This window comes from Aulonocara sp. 'chitande type north' Nkhata Bay, linkage group LG20, assembly GCF_057382095.1.
Source record: "Aulonocara sp. 'chitande type north' Nkhata Bay isolate Kocher_YH1m ecotype deep benthic linkage group LG20, A_spYH_male_GT1.1, whole genome shotgun sequence".
In the NCBI taxonomy this organism is placed as follows: domain Eukaryota; kingdom Metazoa; phylum Chordata; class Actinopteri; order Cichliformes; family Cichlidae; genus Aulonocara; species Aulonocara sp. 'chitande type north' Nkhata Bay.
Genome location: NC_141363.1, coordinates 25,053,807 through 25,079,193, shown reverse-complemented (window position 1 = coordinate 25,079,193; position 25,387 = coordinate 25,053,807). Strand labels below are relative to the sequence as shown.

At 39.7% G+C, this 25,387-nt stretch overlaps 1 protein-coding gene across 1 annotated transcript in view; it reads left to right on the top strand.

The window, feature by feature from the left end:
• syt6a (synaptotagmin VIa) overlaps window positions 1–25,387 on the top strand; it is an 81,603-nt gene that overhangs the window by 30,047 nt on the left and 26,169 nt on the right. The gene's annotated exons all lie outside the window — the stretch shown is intronic.

The window sequence follows — 25,387 nt, the reverse complement described above, 5'->3', positions numbered from 1 at the left end:
TGTTAAAAACAATGAAAAGTGTCCACTGCAGTCACTGTCTGTCACGAGGTGGAAGTAATTTTTTACCCTCTGTCTTATCTGGTGCTTGTATTAGTGGATTTGATTGTTTTACATTTTGCATGTTTTTAATTGACCTTTTTTCTAGCATTCTTTTAATTTTGAAAGTAGTTGTTTAACTTTGTACCTATATCACCACAATTAACAAAATGAACCACACCAGGTCAGTACAGTACCACACAACAGGGCACAGCAATGAAATAGCATCAGAGCAATACAGCGGAGAATATAGTGGAGAAACTAACAGAACATGGACGGCAGTATGCCAGGAACGCTAGCTAGGGTTGGTTTTAGAGGTAGGAGGTAGACAGTCATTGAAAGCAGCCCAGGCTTTGTTGGAGCACTGATAGAAGCTGGGAAATGACTGGCAAGTTGAGTGCAATCCAGCCACGAGCAGAGTTTGGACCTTTGCTGGACCCTTGAGGTCGGTGTGCAAAGTGCAGGATGGGAGATAGGCAGGTGTAGAAGGAGGAACACAACGTGTCTCTGCGATTTTAATTGTGGACTTTTTAGCATTTGATGTTTTAGAGGCTGTGGTGGCAGTGACAGTGTACAAGATGTTTAGTTAAGTTCATAATAGACACTTGCAGCCGCCATTTTTTTGACTCCTTGGTTACCATCCACCTTTCGGCTGCTCTCCACCCAATTTCTCTCACATCTGTGGTTCTGTATTTTGATCTTTGTTTTTTTGTGCGTGCTTCCTCCATCTCCCTGTTCCAGCCCACTTTTCAACCAAGTAGCATATTACCTGCACACATTTGCACACACGTTTGGGACAGGAGCACGTTTGCGTACGTTGGAAACCTCCCTCTTTAGGCTCTGCATAGGAAATTACCCATGCCAACAGACACAACTATAGTACCATAAAACAAACATAATGTAGGAGCTTTGCCATTACATTCAAAGGTGTGGGGTTGTTAGTGGCTCAAATCAAATGCAAGAATTTCACCTAGAAGACTGGACTTCAATCCCCCTGGAGACAACCATTTTTAGATGTTTGCCAAGTACTTTCATCAACAGCTTGGTGAGGTTTAGGTGATTAATATTTACTTTGCTTGTCAGTTGTGGAACTTTTAGAGTCAGGGTCATGGTTACACCACTGTTACACTTTCTACGTTAGCATGCATGTGCCTGTTTAGAGCCAAGGCATGTCAGTTTTGTTATCTCTCTGCAGACACTACACTACACAGGTACTGAGTACACAAACATCTTCCAAGCAGACTAGAAATAGTATAAGAACAACTATTTCCCTGAGGTGTCTGCAGCTGTCTGTGTGTTCATCAGCAAGGAAGTATAATCCCACCATAAGCCGCTTTCATGCATGAACTCTGGACAGTGTCAACAGAATCAAGTTGGGATATTGTCCACAGTTGCCCTTTCCCACGTGGCACATAACATCCACTGGCTTACTGTCAGTTCACCAGACAGTTACCTGCCCTATCCTCACATGGGCTCAGTCAGACACAGAAACTCTGTAATAGGGAGTTGGCAGAGTGTTTAATGTCCAATCCAACTGCATCTGACATTTGCGTTCTCACATGTATCCCGCTGGGTGACGCCTAGAAAAGTTCAGAGCTCCAGTGCACATGTGAAGATGGCTTTAGACTCTGAGAACAGCATGCCCGACTTTCTCCTTTGCTCATTAGAATCCTGGACATTAGAAGACTCTTAATTTACCAGGTCACCAGCTAGAGATAAGGTTTGGCTGTGCTTTAGCCACATGCTAAACAAGCACATCTTCAAATACAGGAACATGCTACGCTACTTTAAAAACTGAAGGCTCATATTTGTCTTTTGGCCTTAAAGTCTTTCTATTCTTCTCTTTTCCCTTTGGGTTTCATAAATAGGTGATCCTGAGGTTAACCCACCTCTGATTTAGTGGATATTATCAGGTTTAACTTAAATAGGACAGTCTGGACTAGTGAAACTGCTAATCTCCTTGGGTGCAATGTTTTAAAACTTTAAAGATTAAATATGAATCAAAGATAAGCCAACATATGGCACTACCATTCAGGAGTTTTAAAGCACTCTGCACGAGCAACTCTGAGTAATGCATTATGGATTAGCCGCTGTAACGCTTAGCAAAGAAACCCTTTCTCTTGATAGCGCTGTGCTGTTCATGCTATCAAGAACACATTATGTTGAATGCCTGGCAATTGCACCATCTCACACATGTGGGCAGTGCCTCAGTGCAATTAATTTCTATTTATTTTGTCAGTGTTGCGCAGCCACAAGGTGCTTCTGCAGTGGGAGCCTCTGGTGGTGGTATCGTCCCCCTGCAGACCACAGGCTTTCGAGGAACTAATGCTAATCTAGATAGAGGGAAGGGAAGACTGGGGGGGATGCACTTTCTCCCCCCCATCCCTCCACCTCCTCTTCTTTCCCTCTCTCTGTTGAAGATTGTACTGATTGTGCTGCAATATGTCGCATGACCATGGTCAGAGCTGCAGACTGGGGTGTAATTTCTCCAATGCTTATTAAATCAGTGGTGTATGCCTCTTGAAGCAGTGTGTGGATGTACATGTGTTCATCACAGCAGTTTACCGCAGGATCTCTTGACACAGAACAAAGCGTGTTGCTCAAAAAAAAAATTAACTCCCTTTTGATCCTTCATGGCACATTTGCTTAATCTCATCCTATGAATGGGAATAAAACAACTCTCTGAATTTGAATTATCTGGTCATCTATTCAAAGAAAAGCTTTGATATTTATGAGGATCCCCTCATCAATATTCATGGCTCTAAACTTATGCGCGTGTACTTTTTTTGCTGCATTGCCTGTGTTTTTAGAGAGCGAATAATTGTTTCTTTACTATGTTTCTGGTTTGTTTCTCTCCTTCACTACATGTTTGTCTCAACAATGTTTTCCACTAGAGAAATTCAAGTGGCTTAAGGGTATTTTAGCATAACAGGATTGAAGTGAGAGGCTATTGAGCTTGTTTGACTGTTCGCTGGGCTGAGTGAAGGACCTGCCCCTAGACATTTGCACTACAGTATCCTGCTGACTTGCTTGCTTGCTCACACTGCCATAGAAACAGGGATCCTGAGTGCAGTGGAGGCTCATTCTGTTCAGGAGCAAGCAAGGGAGTGGATCGAAGGAGAGAGTGAGGGGCAGAAACAAAAAAGAGGCAAAAGAGAAAGAGAAAAGTGAGCGAGAGAGAAAGAGGGGGAGACAGTAAAGGATCAAGGAAAGGGAAAAGTGCGAGACACTGTCACTGGTGAGTACAAAGCTGTCACAGCAGATTGAATCAGAGATTCAAATCTGATGCTTTGAGCGCCTTTTTTTCCTTGTTTGGTTGTTTCTGACGAATGCTTGGATTCAGTGCCCGCTGAGGTGCTGTGAAACAGGTTGCAGCATGCCAGTTTGTGTGGGGATGCGAGAGTGTAGCGCTCGTAGTGCTTCGCACTCAGTTGCAGACGCAGATGCAGAGCAGCAGTGGCTTTTCATTTGTTAATCAGTCTTTAATACAGTTCTTCGCTAAACTGCACTGTATTTACTTTTGAATAATGCACGCTGATATGAAAGTACTTCTCTTTTGGCAGCCTTTCTAACTATATCATACTCTTCTCTATCATTTATGAAGCACCATGTTAATATTTGATTACAGTGGATGTCTGCAGCTGCACTTTCCGCCTCTATCTTACGCACCTCTGCCCATTATCTTGCTGGCTGAACCCGGGTGAAAATATGGTGATATTGATTTGTCCTTTCCATGGCTTTTATTAATAATTGAACAGCTGAACCGGTGCTTTGTGTTCACCTGTATAGTAGAGGTGAGGAGAGTTACTCAGCTGCATAGCGTAAAACATTAAGTTGGGTCACTGCTTTCTGTGCGTGTGAGTGCATGTCTTCTATTTGTGTCTCTGTCTGCTTCTGTGTTCACACGCTTATGTCACTTTTGTTCTCTCCTTCTCGCTCTTGCTGGGTTTGATCAACGTGCATCATGACACTTTGATGAAGCGCCAGAGCTGTGGGGCTAATAGAGGAGAGATACAGCAGGATAGCCTGTGCCTCATGTCAGCCTGAGTAGGAGGAAATTGTGTTATTCTGATCAGCGTCTGCCATGTTGTCACTTGGGATTTAAAGTACTTCATCTGTGATAAGCTTTCATTCCTGCCTTGACTTTATTAGAATGTGTGTAAGGAAATATCTGCTACAGAAATGTACAACTTGTTATTTTGGGCTGAGCCTTAATCCTCCTTATGTTTATCTCTGCGGTTGGCTTAGATGCCCTGCCTCCCTTCACCTGTTCCTCCAGTGCAGTTATATATTATTCCCTCCTTTCAGTGGCAGCAGCAGCTTTGGGAGGCTAAATCAAACAAATCCAGCCAGACTTATCAGTTTTCTGCTGGCTCGTGCCATGACTGGACCCCGGTGGCCTTCCTGGGAGGCTACGTATATGTGTGTGTTCATGGATGTGCAGATGGTTACAAAGACTGTGTGCGCTCGGGCAGGCGGTCTGAGCAGTGGTGACATGATTGTGTGTGATGAGGATAGCCGCAGGGATCGTTTGCGTTTCTTTGTGAGCGGATTCAGGGATTCTGGCATTTTGTCTTCTTTCCTCCCTCCTGTGACATGTTTTATGACTATCTTGTTAAAATGTCACTCACCAAGGCTGGACTGTAAAATGTCCCTTTGCGGGAGCTTAGTGTGTGAACAATAGTGCAGGGCGGTGTGATAAACCCGCTAAAGCACACAGCTGGGAGTACACGCCTGCAGGATGGGTGAGATAATACTGAGCTCTCTGATGTCCCCCTCCAGGCACAATTTGTTTCAATACAATATAAAACTGGGCGGAATTTTGACAGCCATCCGGTGTGAATCAATACCCCTGCTGTCCATGAGAGGAAACAATATTCCTCTTGTAAACAAGAGGATACGCCATCTGAAAATGATTGTACTGGTTTAGCGGAAGCACAAGAAAGTAATGTTAAATAAACCACCCAGGAAAGAGAAGGAGAATGCAACGCTCATGAGGTGGCCTTATGTGGCACCTCTGAAATAAAAGCGTCTGTTTGGCAGGTAGAGATGGGTTCAGATCAACGAGGCCATGTGAGTGCATTATACAGCCAAAGAGTCTCTTACCAAATTTCTTACCTTACAACTTCTCTTATATGTCTTTTTGCCTCCCAGCTAAGAAGACCGACTGGAAATGTCAGACTGCCTCGGCTGAAATACTCACAATATACTTGCACCCATGAGAAACAGGGAAAAAAACAAAAAAACCCCAAATCCATCAAGGTTTTTTAGCCCCAGTCCCAACGTGAGACCCTATCTGTTTCTTTAACACAACAGTAATATCTTCTAAACCTTGATTTATAGCCCTCATTTAATCCCTATAGAACCTAAGCTGTACTGGGTGATGCTATTTTGGCATTGCATGTAATTTCTAGGAGTTTGAGCTAATAAATATACTTAACACTTGCAGGAATGGCATAATAGTTCAGAAATTATTGAAGTTAGAAAACACTGGCTCTTGTATTTACCATTGCAAAGAAGGAAGATACAATTGCAACCTTTTACATTTTGTTTAATGAAGAATTATCCCTGCGCTTGTCGATACAGGCTACTGCTTCACATGGCATGTTACTCCCAAACAGACCAATCACAGCTGTTGTGGTCTGTGTCAAGGTACCTTTCTGGGAAAGTGCCCTAAAACAAATCCAATTTAAATCGGATACTTTGTCACAAGCCACTTGATACATTTACCAAAGGTCTCGACTGAAAAATATTGAGTTTAAATGGAGAAAGCGACTCCTAAAATTGATGCAGTTTGCTTGAGAGAAGATGTACTGAGCTACTCAGTCAGTCAAGCCTAATTCATATTGAGATGCTTTAACTGGGAATAGCTGGAGGTTGTGTTTCTCTGATAGAAAGAGAGACTTAAAGTTTAATAAACGTCTGTGACATTAACACCCGTATTGTGTTCACACCCTGTCATTTTCACTCTTGTATACAACTATTTTGCTGCTGAGCACAGGTTTGAGACAAACCCCATCAGTGCTGTTAGTTTGTGTTGAACAGAACACACTAAAAATAGGAAAGCTCAGATATTTTCTTTTATTCTGACACAGTTCTTTCAAAGTAACTCCAGTGGGCTTGCTGTCTGCTATCAGCTCATTCTGTGACCCTTTTGATTTGGTGTAAATAAAGTTCAGTGCATCATGCATGCACAGCAACTAGCAAGTAAAATTAATTGAATCTGCACAGCCCCCCCGGTGAGGAGCAAATGCCATTTTCCCTGACAGGAAAAAGAGGAAAAAGAGTTAATGAATGTTACGGAGCGGGGACTAATATGAGGTGACACCCCTTCAGCCTTTCGGCCCTGCAGAATCTCCCTTAGTTAAAGTATAAATGTATTAATTATCCTTTTAGCTGACCATTATTTTCTTGTTTAATTAAATTTCACTGACAATTTTGTGTAACCTTAACAGTAGATGATGTCTTCTTAAGGCCGAATTTACCAAGTTTATGAATCACAACCTAAGCTCCTAACAAGAAAATGTGAAGACTGGAGAAAATAAATCGGATTTGTGCAACAAAGTTTTGTTTTCGCTCTTTTTAACCTTTCCCGTGATTCATCTCGTGAAGCATCATTTTTCTGTGTGCAATCCACAGGAGGGCTCTCGACACAAAAGCAGCAAAATCTCCCCAAGTGTAAAAGTATTCTCCAGTGAATAGTTTTATTATAAAAGTTGCCACAGAGTAACTGAAAGTTTAAACACTTAGTTTCTTCAGCTTGCTACAAAGAAGCTAAAAATAATAAATAATGAGGAGCTACTTTAAAACATTCTCAAACCTATTCCTCAACATATTATTGAGGAAATGTACCCATAATTACACTTTTTAGTGATCAAATAAATAGAAATATTAAGAGATTCAAGGCAGTCATGACTGGCAGTGAGTGTAACAGGTTTTATTTCATTAAGGCTCGGGCACTACCGAGTTCTTACTGGAACTCAGCTGTATCCCAAACCTTTGATCACAACCTGATATTGCTGCTGAATGCTGACCTCCTCCCCAAACACCACCAGCAAAGATAAGATCAAAACACCCCGAAGGCACTGTGTGGCTCTGTTTTTGTTCGGTGTAGAGAATATAAATTTAGATTTCTCCAAACAGTCAACCTAAAAAGTCGATACGTTTCTGCGTTGGAGGTTACATCTCAGAATGTTTTCCAGTACAGAAAAATTGACTAACGTTAAAAGTTGACTAACACTAACAAATTTAAACAGATATTAGTAATATCGTTGCATATGGTGCAAAAAGCTTCTGAACTGCATCTCCATTGCACAGTTAATAATCATTAATAAAGATCGGATTAATCAATGCACATTCAGAGAAGAAAAATGGTGTTAGCTGCTTTGCTGAGCAACAATAATGTTTCCTTATGATGAAACGTAGTCTACTCACCATTTTTCTTATTATCAGCTGAGATGTAATGCATCATGAGGCTAGTGGCTTCTGAGCAACTGGGTTCCAAATGTCAGGCCACGGTCGATTCAACAGCGTCAGAGTGATGGATGCATCATTTCCCCATGCTGACTTGTTGTTTGCTGCCATCATTTAGGACCCCAAGGCTAAGGTCAGGTCAACCTAAGGTCCTGCCCACAAAAAAATGTGATGTGGCATTTTTTACCAAATGAAGGTTAAATGTGATTTAATGTATCCTTAATAAGTATGTGAGAAATTAATGTGTCCCTGCTGACACCTACTGGAGTTGAGCCACCACAGAGATGGTTCTAGATATTCTGGCAGGTGTTTTATACCTGGATGGATTTATTTTTTAAAGCATTAGCATCGCAGAGGTACGGTTGAGATCATAATGAAGGCCAAGAGAGAAATTGCACAGTAAGCACACACTAATAGGCATCATTGCTGGCATGATTCAATTACCAGTAGGTTTCTAGCTACACTTTGATTTTCATGCAAGATTAATTTAATGAGATACTGCAGACCGATCACAGAGCAAATTCAGTATAAATGCTCTGTTTCTCAGACGTGGATTAAACCTTCTTTGAGACTAAAAACAATATCAAATGTCATTTATTTTATTTCATTTAGATTATGCTTAGGTTTTATCTATATTCAGGAAACCAGATGAAAGGGTCTACTTTAGGTGAACCACCGTGTACCAAAACTCCAGCTTCAATGTATCTTGGTATTGATTCTCCATCATTCGATCAAAAATGTCCCATGGGTATTCAATTAGGCTTCCATCTGATGACTGCAAAGATCAAAGCATATGATTTATATTACTTTCATGTTAAACCATGGCTTCTGGTTGGGAAACGTTGTGATAGTCTTTGTCTCCACGGTATCATCCGCTAGTTTCCCGATGAATCCCACAACCGCTTCCGTAAACACGTTGACGTCATCGTCGGAGCTGTTTCTGAACATGCCCCAGTCTGCGTCATCGAGTGCGTCCTGTAACGCGTCCAGCGCGCGACCTTCCTCTGAACCGGAACTTCCTGTTTCAGCCTTTGTTTGTATTTTGGCATGAGGAAGATGGCGGCGTGATCAGATTTGCCAAACGGGGGGCGGGATTGTGCCTTGTAGCCGTCCTTGACCGTAGTGTAGCAGTGGTCCAACATATATCCAATTTAGGAAGCCACAGTGTCACTAATTTAGATATTACACTCATTTTTATTTTATTCTGTACAAAATATGTTATGCAGTGAGCTTTAGAAGTTTTGGAAGGTGGATTTTTCATACATTTGTGCAAAGCTGGGATGCCTGTTTCCTCCAGTTTCCTCTCCTGCAAACCAGTGACAGGCTTCATGTTAATGAACAGTGTCACTGGTATAGATCTTAACACTCTTGAAAGCCAATAAAATTATTTCCAAGTTGAATGAATTAAGCATCAACCAGCATTTGGTGCTCATCCCAAATCCACAGTGAAGTTTTAGCATGGTATTATATGCAAAGTGTAATCAAGAGACAAATTTTTACCAGGCAATGCAAATAAAGGTAAATATGCACCAACACGAGGTGAAATTATTTTAACTTTTGAGAAATAGTTGTTGATGCTGTCAAGGCTAGCGGGGCAAGCCATGTGCAATTTAGTAATGGACCCAAGATACAGGCACGGCTTGTGATGAGAATGAGTTTTATTGTGACAGTGACGGTGCAAACAGCAAAGGAGGTGGCAAGTGCAGAACCTAAGATTAACTAAACTGGAAAAAACGAACAAAAAGACCTGAAACAGAGACGCAGGGAGACTCTGGGAAACAACACAGGATAAGGCAAAGGAAATAACGCAGACGAACCAGGAACAAGCAGGAGAAAACACAGGGCTCATTTACACAAAAGGGCAATCGGAATAAGAAACAGGAGGGAGTCACAGCTGGGATTAATTGGACATAAAGAGACAAGGGGAAGCAAAACTAACCACACTAACATAGGACATGGCACTGTCAAAATAAAACAGGAAATGACATGAACACAGAGACACAATACTAACACAGCACAGCAGGAGCACAGAAACCAACCTCAGAACTGGAAAATCTTAATCAGAATTAAAGTGAAACCAAAGATAATAACAATGAAAACAAAACCACTGAGTCCACAGACTCAGGACTGTGACAGATGCTGTGTTATAAATGTCTGCTAGCTGAGATTCTCTCACAGAGTGTGGATTCTCTTCACACCACTGACAATTAAAACTCAAGGACGAGCTTATTGCTGCCATGTATGAGCATCAGAAGAATTTATTCCACTGTTAAAGAGAAACAGAACTAAAAAGGAACAAGTTTGGAGAACAGTATGCAAAAAAGCTAGGACTTTGGAAAATATTAATGTTAGCAGCTTAATTTTAAGGAGCACCGATACTTTGGAAGGAAACAGTCATCCCGTTGGCTGGTGTTCCAAAAACATTTTAGGTAGCTGCTAAAAGCTATGCAGCCAGGCGCTAAGTAGCTTTTAGCCATGGAAGCCCATTTCCGCCACTAAAAAAAGAAAAAAGTATCCATAACTCAAAATTTCAAGTTATCTTCTCAAAATTTTGACTTATCAACTTGAAATTTCGAGTTAGCGCTGCCAATCAGTAAGCCCTACATGTATGATGTCATTTTCTTGTTACCTGGAAGGATATGGCACAGAAGAATGTGTACTCAAAACTGGATCGTGAGCTACCAATGCAACAATTTGGCACGCCAAATAGTAACGCCATGTGATTCAGCTAATAAAGCAAGGACTTCATCATTTGTGAAACCACGCTGAAAATACTCAGCAATTTGTGCATTTCATGACTGGCTATAATACTGGTAGCTTAGCTGTAGCATTTTTAGCTGAGGGCTTCAGCTTCCGGGTAACAAGGAAATGATGTAATTCAAATAGATTACTGATTGCCAGCACTAACTCGAAATTTCGAGTTATGTTTCTTTTTTTTTTCAGCTTTACTGTTAGAAACAAAATGAATCAACAAATTGAATAAGCTAACCTCTTAGCGAAAACTATTCTGTAAAATTCCATCAGTTCTTTTATATTAAAATGTTGTACTGACAGCGCCATGACAACAAACAGCCCTTATTATTATATATTATTAATATTGTGTAGATGAGAGATTAATAATATCTCTTCTACACATATATTTCTTTACTCTGTCTTTTAAGCAAACACTATTAAAACATCCATTACACTCAGCCTCTGGTAAACAATCAGACATTTTAATAGGCTCTTAAGAATGTGCCAAAACATTAGCATTTCCATTATGTTTCTCCCACATATTTTCCCTAAGCCTAATCAGAGACATTAAGAAGCTGTAGAGTCTTCCCACAGCTTCACATCAGTCACACCCTCTCCTCACATGACAGGAATGCTCCAAGTCGCATTTATTCATCATGATTAACAATGTAATATTTCAGGGCAATGAAGCAGTTTGAGTGGAGCAAAAGCTTTCACTGTGAAATACCAAACACTTAGAACTTGTGCTTATAATGGATGTAACACATCAATTTAAAATCCCTGGTGGTGAAAATTATTGAAACTCAAAATGTTCTTAAGCCATTTTTACAGGGCCAGGATGCAAGCTGTTATTGCTATAACCCTGGAAATTTAAACTTCCATATTGTGGCACGCAGGAAGCATCAGCCAAATCAATAAAGTTCCTCCACCCTCGTAACATCATAAATTGCCACCTTTTATTTGATAGCATTGTGCAGTCCACCTGCCCCACTGGTGTCAGGATTTCTTGTATTTGTAAAGCTTCGAACTCCAGCTGCTTTATGACATTGCTTTCCTCCACATCTCATATAAAAGAAATCATAACTACATACTGGAAATAATATTTATAGCCCTCTGTTCGGTAAAAATTCATTAGCTGCGGAGTGACAGGACAAGTCCCTGAGACAAGGCTGTGGTGGATGATGGATCAGGCAGGTCGCACATGTATCACAGGTCCGGTGGCGTGTTTCTGACTGACAACAAGGGCAATGATGAGGTGACGCAGTTTGGGGTTCAGGACACCTAAATGACGGGGAACAAATCCCTGCATGTCACTATACTGAGAACAACCCAAAGGAAAGAATAATGTTGGGTTTATCCCCTGGAATTGCTTCAGCATTGGAACATTCGGAATGATTTATGTCCAGTGCCAATGCTCAATGTCAATATGGAAAATAATGTGCCCATGTAGCAACGGGGGGTTGTAATAAGGTCTCAAGAGCCTGATGCTAGCAGGTTTGTTTATATGAGCACATCATTTACATACTCACCTGTGGCTGGACATTTTCTGTTTCACAATAATAAAAAAAAGTTAATATCCTGAACAAAATGTCTTCAATCATTGTTGTCGAGCCATAATGGCTCATTAAATGTGTTTATAGCCACCATAGTGAGGGAGAGGAACTGGAGAGACCGTTTTAATCACTTTATTGAGAAATTACACTTAGTTTTACATTCACAAGGACCACAAACAGCTGGGCAACAGTTATTAGTAACATACCTCCTCACAAGTGGCATCTCACCCTATTATAGATATATATATGAAGAACCACTTTCGAGGTCTCCACTCCTGTTTCTGATAAATTTCAGAGCTATCACAGAAGACGATGCTAGCTAAGCTAGCTGCATGTTACCAGCTGTCCTTTGATCACCCCATTGCATGATTCAGTATTGTTACTATTTAGCCATTTAGTGGGTTGAAAGCATCCTTTATCAGATTAATTTTGATTGTTAATCTTGCAAAATAATCCCATTTAGATTCTTGAGACAGTTTTTTTTTCCTTTTAGGTGCTCTTTATATTAAAAAAATATATATTGCTCTGTATACGTGTAGAAGACACTGTGTGGCTCTTTGGTCATGATAATTTGGTAACTAAATTAGCTTTTTTGTTTTTTGAAAAAAGATGGCATTAAGTTTCTTTATTAAAAATGATTTGATTAATATTTATTACTGTAAAAAACAAAACAAAATGGTATCTCTTACAGTGAACCTGTCAGCATCTGTCCACTCTCGGTTCAGTTTTTGCTCTCATACTGCAACTGATTATAACCAAGGAGATAACATCAGTGTTTCACGTGTGCCTGCTGGGTAGTTTTAACCATTAAAAATATCAACAAATCGGAGACCAGACAAAAGCCAACAATGGGTTTCTCAGTATTTTTGGAAATGTGGTTCCTACAACTTTCAAAACAAGTAAAATTTTAAATGCATGATTTATTATTAGTAAAAGACGAATAGATAAATTAACTAATTAAGTTGAGCTTATTCAGTTAAGAAGACTTGGTTGCTGTTGTCCAAACACTGATGGGAGAAATACTGTATTCAGTTGCATTAAATATCTTCCTGGGTCTCTGTGTTTCTTTGCAGTTCTTATATTCACACCATCAAAATGAACTGAAGGAAAAAAAAACACCCATCTCTCTCATAATATTATAATGTTAAATATCCATTCCAAAATAAGGCAAACTTTAAAAGAGACAATTGAATTTAATGAAGCAAATCAATGTTCATTTATGGTTTGCCTCTGGAAAGTCACAGTGTAGTCTGTGTTGATAAGCAATCAGTTCATTTGGCAGCGCACACCTTTCATCATTTTTCATCTACCAATTTGTATTTTCTATTTTTAATTCAATTTTGTTATTTTCTCTTAAATAGAAGAGAAGCAGGCCTGTGAAGCTCTGCTGTCTAGTTCAATATTTGCTCAGTGCAAATGGCCCCCCAAGAATAAAGGCAACCAGGCACACTGAAAGCCATGTGCCAAGAGATAGGGGATCCTGGTCAACAAGCAGGTTAATTGCATGATAGGACCAGATGTTAATACTGGACTGAACTCGACACAGACGGCCTCATGGGAAGCTTCCCCTGTGGCTTCCGATTGGCTGCAGAAAACAGCAAATGATATTTTACCCTATGCAGTATGTGCACAGGCCAAAATATATTAAATTCTGTAATGAGAAATATTTTAAGTTTCCTGGGTAGATAACTTTTTTTTTTAACTGTTTGGAGGAAGTGAAGATGCGGAGGAGACGGGAGACTTCACTTTGATTAACTTCACACTTGTGGAGGAGATAACAGCCTTCTGAGTGGCTCTCCTGGGCAGATTATTGAGTGTGAGTGCTGGCATATTGCATGAACCCTCTGAAGTCCATTAGCAAACTCAAGTCATTACAAACTGAGACAGTGGAAACTTAAGTCTAGAGAACTGACGTACAAAAACTGATTGATGCTGGAAGTTATGATGAAAAAATGTAACTGTTTAGACTAAAAAGTCTCAGAAAACAAGACTCCAGCTTTGTAATTCAAATTCAGAGGTAATCAGACAGGACTGCTGACACAGCTATAAACAAAATGGGAGCTTTCATGTTACTTCAGAGTTACAAATATTGATTTTAATATTTTATTTGGATTTTGGTGGATAGTTGGAGTTAGTATCGATAGTGCCACATGCCACTTTTTCCCTGAATTAAAGGAAGCTTGTTGGACTCGCCCACAGTAGGAGTTCTCTGTAGAAAGAGCAGGATTGAGGGTTGAAATGCAGAAAAAACTGGTTGGGCAGGACCTTTTCTTGGATCATTTATTACTGAATACAAACCCACCTTACATTCATTCATCTTGCAAGAAAGAGTGAATGTGAAGAGAAGACATGCAGACTAACTACAATAACCACTTGCAAGTTGCAAAAAGTCAACACTATCGTAAGAGCATCATCATTTCTCTGTGCTTTCAAAAATAAATCACAGTATAAATCAGTCTTATCACCTGATGAAGCTGTGATAAGAGTTCAATAAGTTTTAGGTACACATGGATTGGCTGAGTTTAGAGAAAGACAACCACATCACGAAATGACGCATGTAAAGCAGGACCGAAATGCAGGACACAAAGACAGACGATGTGAAACAAAAGCAAGCTGCATAAAAAGTCTGTGAAGACTAAGTACAAAAGCTCAGAAAAAAGGTACCTAACACCACATGGGGATTCACAGAAGACATAAATAGACCAAGAATAAAGACTCGAAGTATAACTCATTAATCTTGCAGAAGTAAAGAGAGGATTATTTATACACAGAAGGTGATCAGAGAACAATCAACAGGTCATCAACACAGGTGAAGACAATCAGGACATTCAGGGGAAGACAGACAGGAAGCAAAACCAACACAGGACACAAAAGAAAACAAACCTTCAAAGTAAAACAGGAAATAACCAAAGGAGACTGAAACTGTCAGGGCTCTGTGTGCGGGCAGGCAGAGATGAGGATCCAAATGCAGGACTCGGAAAATGGAATGTTACTCAAAAAACCTCAGCTTTATTGCTGGCAGGAAAACAAACATGAAGTGAGGACGGACCACTGAGACCAAGAACACACAGGCATAATCTGATGGTACAACGCGACACTGAGCATGGGAAAACACAGGGCTTATATACACAGGGTAGTAACGGGGGAATCGGCAACAGGAGGGAGACACAGCTGGGAGAGATCAGGGCTAACGAGACAGGGGGAACAAAGCTGCACATACTAACATCAGACAGGAACAAGAACCTTCAAAGTAAAACAGGAAACAAAACACACTTTACTAAGACACAGACTAGACAGAGACAGACTTGACACTGACCAAAGGCTACTAAATGATAATCATAATCACAACAGTATCAGATCATAAATCATAATATAGAAAAACACCAAGATAACTGAAACACCAAGTACCAGAGAAACATAAAGGAAAATCCATGATGCAAAAGTACCAAAACATAATGAACTCAAAATACTGGGTCCAACGGACCCAGAACCGTGTCAGAAACAGAAGTGAATACTAACATTTACCAAGGAAGCACTCAAAGGAGACATTGTAAACATGGACACAAGAAGGCTCACACTAAACGGGAAGCTAGAAAAGGGAATACAGGAGAAAAAAGACAAACCGCATTGACAGGGGGAGGAACAGACAGGGAAACACTGCACTTTACTAACAGAAACCAAGAAACCAAAACTCGTAACTAGAATAACCATTAGGTAAAATAGGAAACAAACACTCAAAGATGTCACAAGAAATAAACCTTGCAGTGCACTAGATTAAAGAAATCAAAACAGGAACCCAGAAATTGAATAAAGACAGATATCAAAACTTCAGGCATGTGAAATGACAATAAAAAAGCCCAAAATGAAAAATATTTGCAATAAATTTAAAACCAAAAATTAAATAATCACTGCAGGTAGTACATCATAACCAAAAACTTTTCTAAAACCCTACATCATAACCTGAAATGCACCTCCCTAGAAATTTGTAGTCAGTGCAGCTGTGATTGGCCTGTTCAGCTTCGGCCTTCCCCTCTAAACATTTCTAGCCACTTCTTCTTCTGCAATCAGTAAGTATACATTAAACTTTACTGTCAGAAGTCTGCTTGACATCCTCTGTCCTGTACAGCGAAGCAAGTTTAATCAGAAATATTTTGGCAGACTAACTGTTGTGTGTCAGATATGGCACACTGGAGACATTACTCTTCAAACCTGACAAAGTGCTGTTTTTATTGGTCTTTCAAGGGGAATCAGTGTAGATGATTTTAATCAGCTTTTGTGCAGAGCCAGGACCTCTGCTCCCTCTTTATCAATCAGCTGGCCCTAACCTTATGGAGATGTCATACTGAACGTCAACACCAAGTGCAAAGTTAATTTAAATGGCACGGCCATGTCCTGAATGATTTAGTTAGTGTTACTTTGTGCAATTCTGAAGTTAAAACTCCCAGTGAGTGACAGGAGCACCAGTGAGAGAACTGCCACCTGCCACTGGAGTTGCAGAGATATGCAGAATGTGTCCTTCTCACAAGGTGACACATCATTAGCAGAGACACAGAGAGCAAACAGTAATAAAAATGCTGGGCAATGAATCCCATTCAGTAACTTTGTGTTTTGCACCTTTTTTCACTTTTTCAATCAACTTCTCATTTTGTACATCACAAAAGTACGGGCATAGGTTTGAATAAAAAAATATGCTTACCCGGTGCATTTAAATGCCGGTCCTTTGCAAGAATCCTTGTGAGCTTGTGATGAATTGAAAATGATAGACTCATCTCACTATGGTCAAACAATAATGCCATGGTGCATATCTGCCAACAACTTTGACAAAAACTGTATTATTCGATACCCTGAGAATGAAAACAGGTTGAAACTGCACTGCTGCTTTAAGGGGTTAACTTAATTATGAGTAAATTATACATGGCTGGACAAAAACAACAGAAATCTGATTATTTTGTGCACTGTGAAACCAACACAAAATTCTACTTTGTTAATATAGAATTTAAAAAAGATTTTAAATCTTTATATCCTTTGGAGGTGTTTGGAAATTATACATGCATAAGCTGCGTCCTACTTAATCTTTAAATGATATGGATAACTACAGCGGAATATATTTGGCGTTTTGCATTCCAGAGGCAAAAATCTGTCCCAAAGCAGCCGAATCCTCGAGCTGTCTGTGTTTTCACAGTGACAGGTTCCTGGACACGACATCTCTGCGGCGTATTTTGACAAAACTCAGGCTGAAAAAACAAAAACCACCACCTGCTCCTACAGACAGCTCTAAAGTATTTGGACACATTTCTGGTTGACAGTATATCTTGGCCCCACAGGTTTCAAACTGTCAACCATACAGAGTGATTGAGCTGACTATTGGGGGCAAATGGTTTTAAGTGAATGTAGCAGAGACGCGGCATCGCCCCAAATCTTTTGTCAGCTCTGATGCTTCTGACATGTTACCCAATATTCACTATTTTTTTCTTTTTTCCCACTTAAAGCACCCGAGCTCACTTCAGGGAGGAAAGAAACTAAGTGTTGTGTCTATAAAAGGTTCTGTCCCCTTTTGTCTCACTGCCAACACAGCTGGGTGCTGTAATTGTACTGTTACCACTGTTGCTGTAAAAATATTCAATTCAAATTAAAGCAATGACTAATAGGGGTATTATATTTCATTGAGGCTGGTTTAGACATTTTTTTCCCTAAAGCATGAAAATGTGAGGGTGTTATTTTTTTCCCACAGTCTCAGAGTCTGCTGGGGCCTAAACTCCTCTTCACATGTGGTGTCGGGGCTTTAGGATTTGGGGATCTGGAGGATTATGGGATTTTCTGATTGCTCTGAAAACGACACCATGGGATACAGAAATCCAAAAATGGCTGAGGTACCCACATCAAGATTAGAGCGTATTATTTCACCCCTTAGGGAAAGCAGACAGGGAAGCTACTAGTGACAGCTTTGAAACAAGTGTGTTTGGGAAACATTTACAATTTAAGGGGATTGTACAATACAAAGCCTATTGGGGGCTAAAATCAGCTGTGCAAAGTCAGCTCACATTTCTAATTCCATGAAATGTCATTACCTGTTGTGTAATGTGTTCTTTCCCTGAACCAGTTTAATTTTTTCTGGAAGTTGGAACCATTAATAACAGATCTGCTTCACTGCTCTTTATGTTTGAGCTGAAACTAGTTTTAAAAGCTGCCGCAGGTTATTCAGTATTACTTGGAAAACGGTATCTCTGTACATTGTGGAAAGATGCAGAAACACATTAATTTGTCATGTCAGGTAAATACATGAAATCGCCAAAGACTGCTTTTTCTATCTTGTCATGAAGACAGAAGTTTTTCTGTTTTTCCCCCACAGAAATATCAGATGTCATAGCCTTGTGTGAAAGGCAGAAAAGATGAGTTATTTCAGTGTGTGGGGCACAGACAGCACCAGCACTCGCCACCATCCTCACAGACATCGCCCGAAATCTCGGGGGGTTTCTGTTTAAGAAGGCTTTTTTTTTTTTACCCCTGCTTATTCCTTTTCCTATTTAAATTCCATATTTCAATCTGTGTTGTTAACATAGCCACAGGATTGCTGGGACGAGGGGGCACAATAAAGCAGTACTTTAAATTCTGCTGTCGACTCTACACCATATGTTGCCCAAATCGTTACAGAAATAAAAGCTGTAATAAAAGAAAAAGTCAATGCAAAGTAACATTTTAGAGGATTTTCAGTTTTCTTAGAAACATATCCAGAAGGAAGACATCACATCTGCTTCTGTCGTATGGGGGAGAAAACAAGGACTTGAGTATGCAGAAGTAACATCGGGTGGGTGGTCCTAACTTCAGTCTACAGCTGTGGAGGGTAAATGCAATGTGTCTGCGTGCAGAAATAAATTCTCAAATTCAGGAAAATGTTAAAGTAAATATGAAAATACATAATACATCAACCGCTCCGCTTATTTTTACCAACCCTAACCTGTTATTTAGCTTTTTTTCTGCATCCCTGCATGTTTTATCTGCATGTTTATGCATAAATACATGTTACTGACCAGAGGGTTTAACCTATATATTCATATATGCCTGCATTCATGCATTAACTTATTTAAATTCCATCTATTTTTGTGCTACATACATCCATAATATAATGATTCATATAACTTAAACAACAGGTTAAATTTCCACTGTGACTGCAAAGAATGAGTCCACTTTATTGTGCAGGTCCCTCTTCTTATAAAACAGGCAGTTATTTATATTATTCATATAGTTCGCATATTGTTTTGTTCTATTGCATTCATATTTGAAAATCTAAGACATCACCATGCTACCTTTCACTCACCGCTTCTGTGCTTATCATCATCCACCAAATACCTTTTAATGTGTGAATTTACTTAGCAATAAAAGTGACTGGCTATACTAAATATGAAAGAACAAAAACCTTCTGTGCAGTCATTTAAATACTTAAAGCAATGTATTTTTTTATTAGCAGGATGTTTTAAAATCTGCCAGCATGTTCTCATCCCAGGGTGGAACATAACTTAAATTTGTCAGACCCACAAAATCACCATTAGAAGGATGGTGGGGTGAAGACAGAATGAGTTAAAGTAAATCAAGTAAATCTAAACCATAAAGTTTTTAGAGCCTAGAAAAGGTTTAGTTTAAAATAATACTTTCAGTTCACTGAGACTATTGTTGCAATCTTACTCGCTTAAAAATGACAGAGCCATCAGCCTCAGTAATCCAATAATCTGCATCAGGGCACAACGGCTGAAGCCCACCTTCAATATCAATCAGCTACAAGGGCAAGAGATTAATTGGTTCTTGCAAGCAAACACGGAGGATCCATACTTTCTCTAGTTATTGCGTAACTATGGAAACCAGGTCAGACCCTTAAGCACATTCGTCAAATAAAACAAAAAACCCCTTGGGCACCGTCACAAAATATCTGATGAAAGGAAGCTTGATTCGAACAAGAAACTAGGCCTGTACTGAAACGCACACAGTGGCAGCAGAGAGAGCGGCAACCTGTTGCATGCCTCAGCCCTCAATGTGCTTCAGCTTGTGGGAAAGGGTAAGCATGCCACAACGATTTGAAAGCGCTCGAGCTGCATTCATGCAAGGCCCATAGTTGAACATCCTATCTTCCATACTTCACTTCCCTGCCCTTTTCATCTGCCCTAAAGCCCAGCTTTGGAGTGAGACTGAGTCAGCCGCTGCAGTATTGATTGCGAAAAAGGCGTCTGCAGCATGAAAGGACCCCAAAAACACCCCTTTGATTGGCTGCAGGATAGTGAGAGTCCACTCTTCTTTGGCGTGGGTGTGATCATTAATAGTGCGGTAAACCCTGAGGTCAGTTTAGTCTCACGGTGTCAGGCGAGGTTGTGTCCAGAGGGAGTAATATGTTCACGCAGCTCTGCTCCATTACCCATCTGTGTGGAGAGGAAGAACAATGGCTTTTCCATCACTCTCTATTCCTCAAGCAGTCATACCAGCTCTCTGTCTCTGTCTCACTATCACTGCTTCATTAGCTTTCTGCATTGAGTTTGTCACATCTTCTCAACACTGGCAGACAATAAAAGCACTCAGAAATTAGCAGCAAATTACTTTTGTCATTTCTATTTTTGTACCAGAGGCACAGGAAAAACTACCCTTCTCATTAACAGTGATGGACGATTAAAGAAAAAAAAAAATCTGTGTCTCTATTTCTTTTTATACCTTTACCCAGCATGGCGTCTGCCATAGAAAGTGCAAAAGTTCAAGAAGTGACAGTGGAGCTGTGATAGGAAGAAAATATCACTGCACAAACATTTCCTCAATAAGCACTCTTGTCTGGATTTGTGTTTTGGCAGACTTTGTCAGGCAGAGCTTGAGTCCAGTTCAAAGTCTGCTCTCAGCCAAGTACAGGAAGTGTCAAGTGATTTTGAGCCAGGCTGAAATGTGTTATTATGTTCCTTCTTGAACTGCAAGCCATCAGCCCATCCTGAATCCACTGAGACTGCAAATGATCTGAAAACAGAAAACACCACGGCTGAAATTATGTGAGATACTGAGACTACAGGAATAAAAAGAGGGATCACATCCATTAAGGGTCAGAAAAGTTAATGTGTACAGCTTTGAGATTATTTTCTACTCAGAAATTAACTGTGAGGCAAAATGTGATGCAAAAGAGAGCATCTGTGTTTAGGACACTATCCCATTTCTACACTGAAAAAAAACCATGATTATTATCTGTTATTCAAATATTGGCTGTTTATGGCATTTGAATCATCACATGAGCCAAGGGGTGGAAAAACGGCCTTTGCTCATGTGAAACTTTGCCCTCGCCCATCATGAGACCTATTGAGGTCACCTGAGGCGAGGTGTGAGTGGGGTAGAAGCACGTGGGACTGCACCTCTGTTCAGTGATGGTCGTTCACAGTAAACACAAACGCAGTGGCCTCCTCTTCTCAGTTAAAAATGTGAACTTTGGCATCTTCTGACCCCAATAGGTGTTAAAAACCTGGCACTCTCCAAGTGTCTTCATTAACTCAAAGATGTCCAGTTGCCTTCTTTTTTCAAGATGCTAAGACTTTCTGACTCTTTTTTTGCAGTGATCAGCACATTAAGTATTTTTAAATATGTATCCACTTTTTTGTCATCTGTTGGCAGAGTATATACTTCTGCCTACTCCTTTTCTAACAAATAATGGAATGATATTTTGTAATGATTGTGAAGGCACATGTTTGAAATAAAAAAAATGAAATAAACTTACTTCGTGAAGTGCTTTGTGCTGCACACTGTTTTTACCTCAGATACCTAACAAGCAAAAGATTTCTTAAATAAAAGGTGCGGATTTGTAGGACTCATATTAAGAAATTTTTAACTACCTGCTAAGACCTCCCGAGATGACCCTGCAAGCATAACATCCATCGTTATTCTAGTTAGGCCTATCTTTGCAAGTCTTTAGCAATTTACAGCTGCCCTTGGTGGGAGAATAAAATTTTGCATGAGACTTTAAATATAAGTTATTTCTTACTGTTTGAGGATGAAGTTGAATCTACCTCTGTGAGCAGAATTAACAGAGCCAGCATGCGACCTTGGAAAACGTTAATAGATGCCGACTGGACAAACGTCTATCTTTTGCCAGTTCCTCAAAGAAGGGTTGTCTGTGTTTGTCTAAAGTGTGGTTGTTTGAAGTATCGTTTAGAGTTTTTCGTGTAGTTCTCTCTCCAGAGTTGAAAATGTGAACTTTAAAATACTTGAGTCTGAACTTTGTATTACAAAGAACTCATGTGTGCCTGCGTGTTTACACAAGTCACCTTGAGTAGTAGTTCACTGAAGAGGTTTTCAAACAGCGAGGCTCACTTTTAGATATTGTGTGTGCCTTACGGACCCCCTTATCAACACGGTCAGTACTTGGAGCTGCAGTATAAAAATACATACTCAAACCTAATATCAAATCAGAGCCTACAGGCATGATATACACTTATTTAAGCCTAATTCTAGTCAGGCCCTTACTCCCTCTCACTCCGTTAGTGTGTGGAGTCACACTTGAAGCTTATGAGGGGTCTCTTAAGTAAGGGGGTTGTAGAAATACAGCAGCAAGATTGGAGATGACCTTGTAATCAGCATACTAAGATCATGTCTACCACTTATTAGAAGATGTGCCTCGATTCAGTTTCATTTGGATGTTTTTATCATTTTCTTTAATTAGCCTATTTTTCTATATTCATATATTGGTATTTCTAGTCAATATTGGAATTTATTATCTAAAATATACAAAAATTGTGCATTTCTTTTTGTTTATTGCTGACATTCTTGAAATAGTCACATGCTTTACCTTCCCACAGTAGTTAGTAAGCTTAGACTCTGTGTTGGAGGGCTTCATAATCCACTTCCACTTTAGGCTATTTGGTCTGAAAAGCACTTAATGTGATGAATCCTTGATGCAAACATGTAAATGGAGTGAAAGTGTGTCGAGGGGACTGAACTGAATTTGGAGTTAGTGTGACTTTCCCTTCCAGAGGGCATTTTATATTTGTATTTCATCATAACTGAAAACCCTTAAACTTATCAAATATGACACAATATACACTTCTTGTAACCCTGAAACCTGACTCTAAGCCATGATGTTTTTATGCATTTTATTTAATGTCAGATAATTCGAATAAAACCTAATTGTTATCAGCTAATTCCCCATAGCTTTAATGTCAAATTACAAAAACGCAAACATGAATAAAGGTTTAAATATCAAGTAATATATTAAAACCAGGAAATCTTGACTTCCTATTTACATCCCCCAAAGCTCTAAAATTTAGTGCACGATTTTGCATTAAATGCAATAAATGGAGTGTCAAAATTCATCAATACTAACATGACTAAGACTCAGAACATCCCACAAACATGGAGGTGGCGCTGGGCACCAACTCAAATGTCAACCTGTGTTTGAAGATGTGTTGCTGCAGTGGAAAAGTTAAAAACAAACCAGAGTAAACATGTTCAAATGAAATTTCTTACCTGTCAACATATTTTGCAGCGAAATATCGTCAGGACAGACATGCAGCAGCACATCTCACTGCACGGTGCAGGGTCAGCTTCAATTTGCCGTGACGGGGGATGAAGACTCGGCAAACGACTGTCCAGCTGAGATGAAGCTTTGTGGGGAGCTGTGTGAAATTTCAGATGACATAGAGAGGCCAGGGCTGTGGACAGCCAAGAAATCCTCTTCAGGCATAAATCCTCCAGACTTGAAATCCAGACCGCTGCTTGGCTAAGCTATAAATTCTTCTTAGTGGACTCTCCATTTAGTTTGAAATTTTAAACATCAAAGCTCTTAATTTGTGCAAAACGGGGGGTTGCAGATTCTAGGGATTTTTTTCCATAACACTTTGGACAAGTAAAAACTGAAACATGACGTAAAAAAACAGAAGCTATTTTCAAGCATTTTAATTCTTTGTAACTTTATACTTCTAATGTATTTTAGAGATAAATATTAAAGTTCCATGTTTCTTAAAACAATTGTAAACTTTAAAGCTTATTTAAAAGAAATCAAAGAGGTTTATGGAGTAAATGACCAGAGAAAAAAAATACTGATAATAACTGATAATAAATAAATAATACTTATATTTTTATACAAAGCTAATAAGGATCAGCAGGTAAGGTGAGTGCATGCAGAAATTAAACCCACATAGGGGTGAACCATAAAATGTATATACTGTGTACATAAATACTGGACTGGCCTCGAAGTCTGAAAAGTGAAGATAATGTGTAAAGTGTCTTAAATCTGCATTCTTTCTCATGGCCAGCAGCTCAAGGCTCCAAAATGGGACTTCACAAACCAAAATGTGATGTCATTGTATAATGAAAACCAGAACTAAACAGCCAGATTTTAGAGAACCGCTTAAAGATACAAGAAGGTATTCAGTGGGAGTCAGCAGAGAGTTAAAAGGAAGGAGAACAGATAAGTGGGAAGACTAGAAACTGAAAGACAAGATTTTAAATACACAGGAGGAACTGATAAGGTAACAAGGAACCAGTAAAGGCAGGGCCAACCATCTCTAAGGAGGAAAAAGACAAGGACATGGAGTAAAAGCACCAGACAGAGATGCAGGGGAAATGATAAATGGACACAGACACAAAATTGTTTTTAAAAAATTCACTTAATCGTTTAAATAAACCTATAAGCTAAAATTATTCAAAACAGCATAAAAATACTGACTGCTGACTGCTATTAAATATAGCACATTAGCTGCCTGATTACTATTTGTATACTACATATGGTCTCTAAAATTAAAACCCTGAGTAAACAGAGCTTCAAACGCCTCAGGTTTCTTATAGAAAAGGCTGAGCTGGGTAAATATCAGATAGTAAACCGAGTGCGTATTGCCGCTGATTTCTGTGGTGTTATGTTGAGAGAAGAGGGGGGTTAGAGCATCCTCTGAGAGGCCATGAGATGCTCCATGGCACGAGTTAAATCTGCGCAATCACAGTGCATGGAAAAGAACACTCAGGCAAAGATTGGAGAATTGAAAGCAATCCCTGTCGAAGCACGTGGAAGACACTCCAAGCGTCATATAGTGAGATATAATTACTATAAGAAAGATGCCCCAAAGGGAAATTTGAGAGATGCAGCCTGTATGTTTCCTGTGTTTAGTAATTTTTTTCCCCCCTATGGTCCCTGTGAATCCTTGCAGAGTGCTTGTCAGCATTCCTGGTACATCTCCAGCTTTTTGTATGCTGCTTGTTCCCCGGAAAGCATTTTCATACCATAAAATAAATGAGTTTGACTGTGCCCGGCCGCTTTATCTGCTTCATGATGAGAATCCCAGTGGAAGGCTCCTGGCACCGTGGTCCTTTTCTCATGAGCCTTTTTACAAATGTAAACACTTTACATTGTTTGTTTTGGTTTTTTTTACTATCATCTGTCAGGCTATAATTACTTTTACCACTAGAATGAGTGTAATGTCATAGAAAATTATCCCCGTATGAGTTCACACTACACACATGCACACATTTAAATTCCGTTTACACTACCATGCTTCTCTTATCTGTTGACCCAAAGGAAGACAAATGGAGGTTACTTTAATATTTATGAATCTTGTAGTTTTTGCTTACTGTCCTTAGTCTTTCATTAAAAC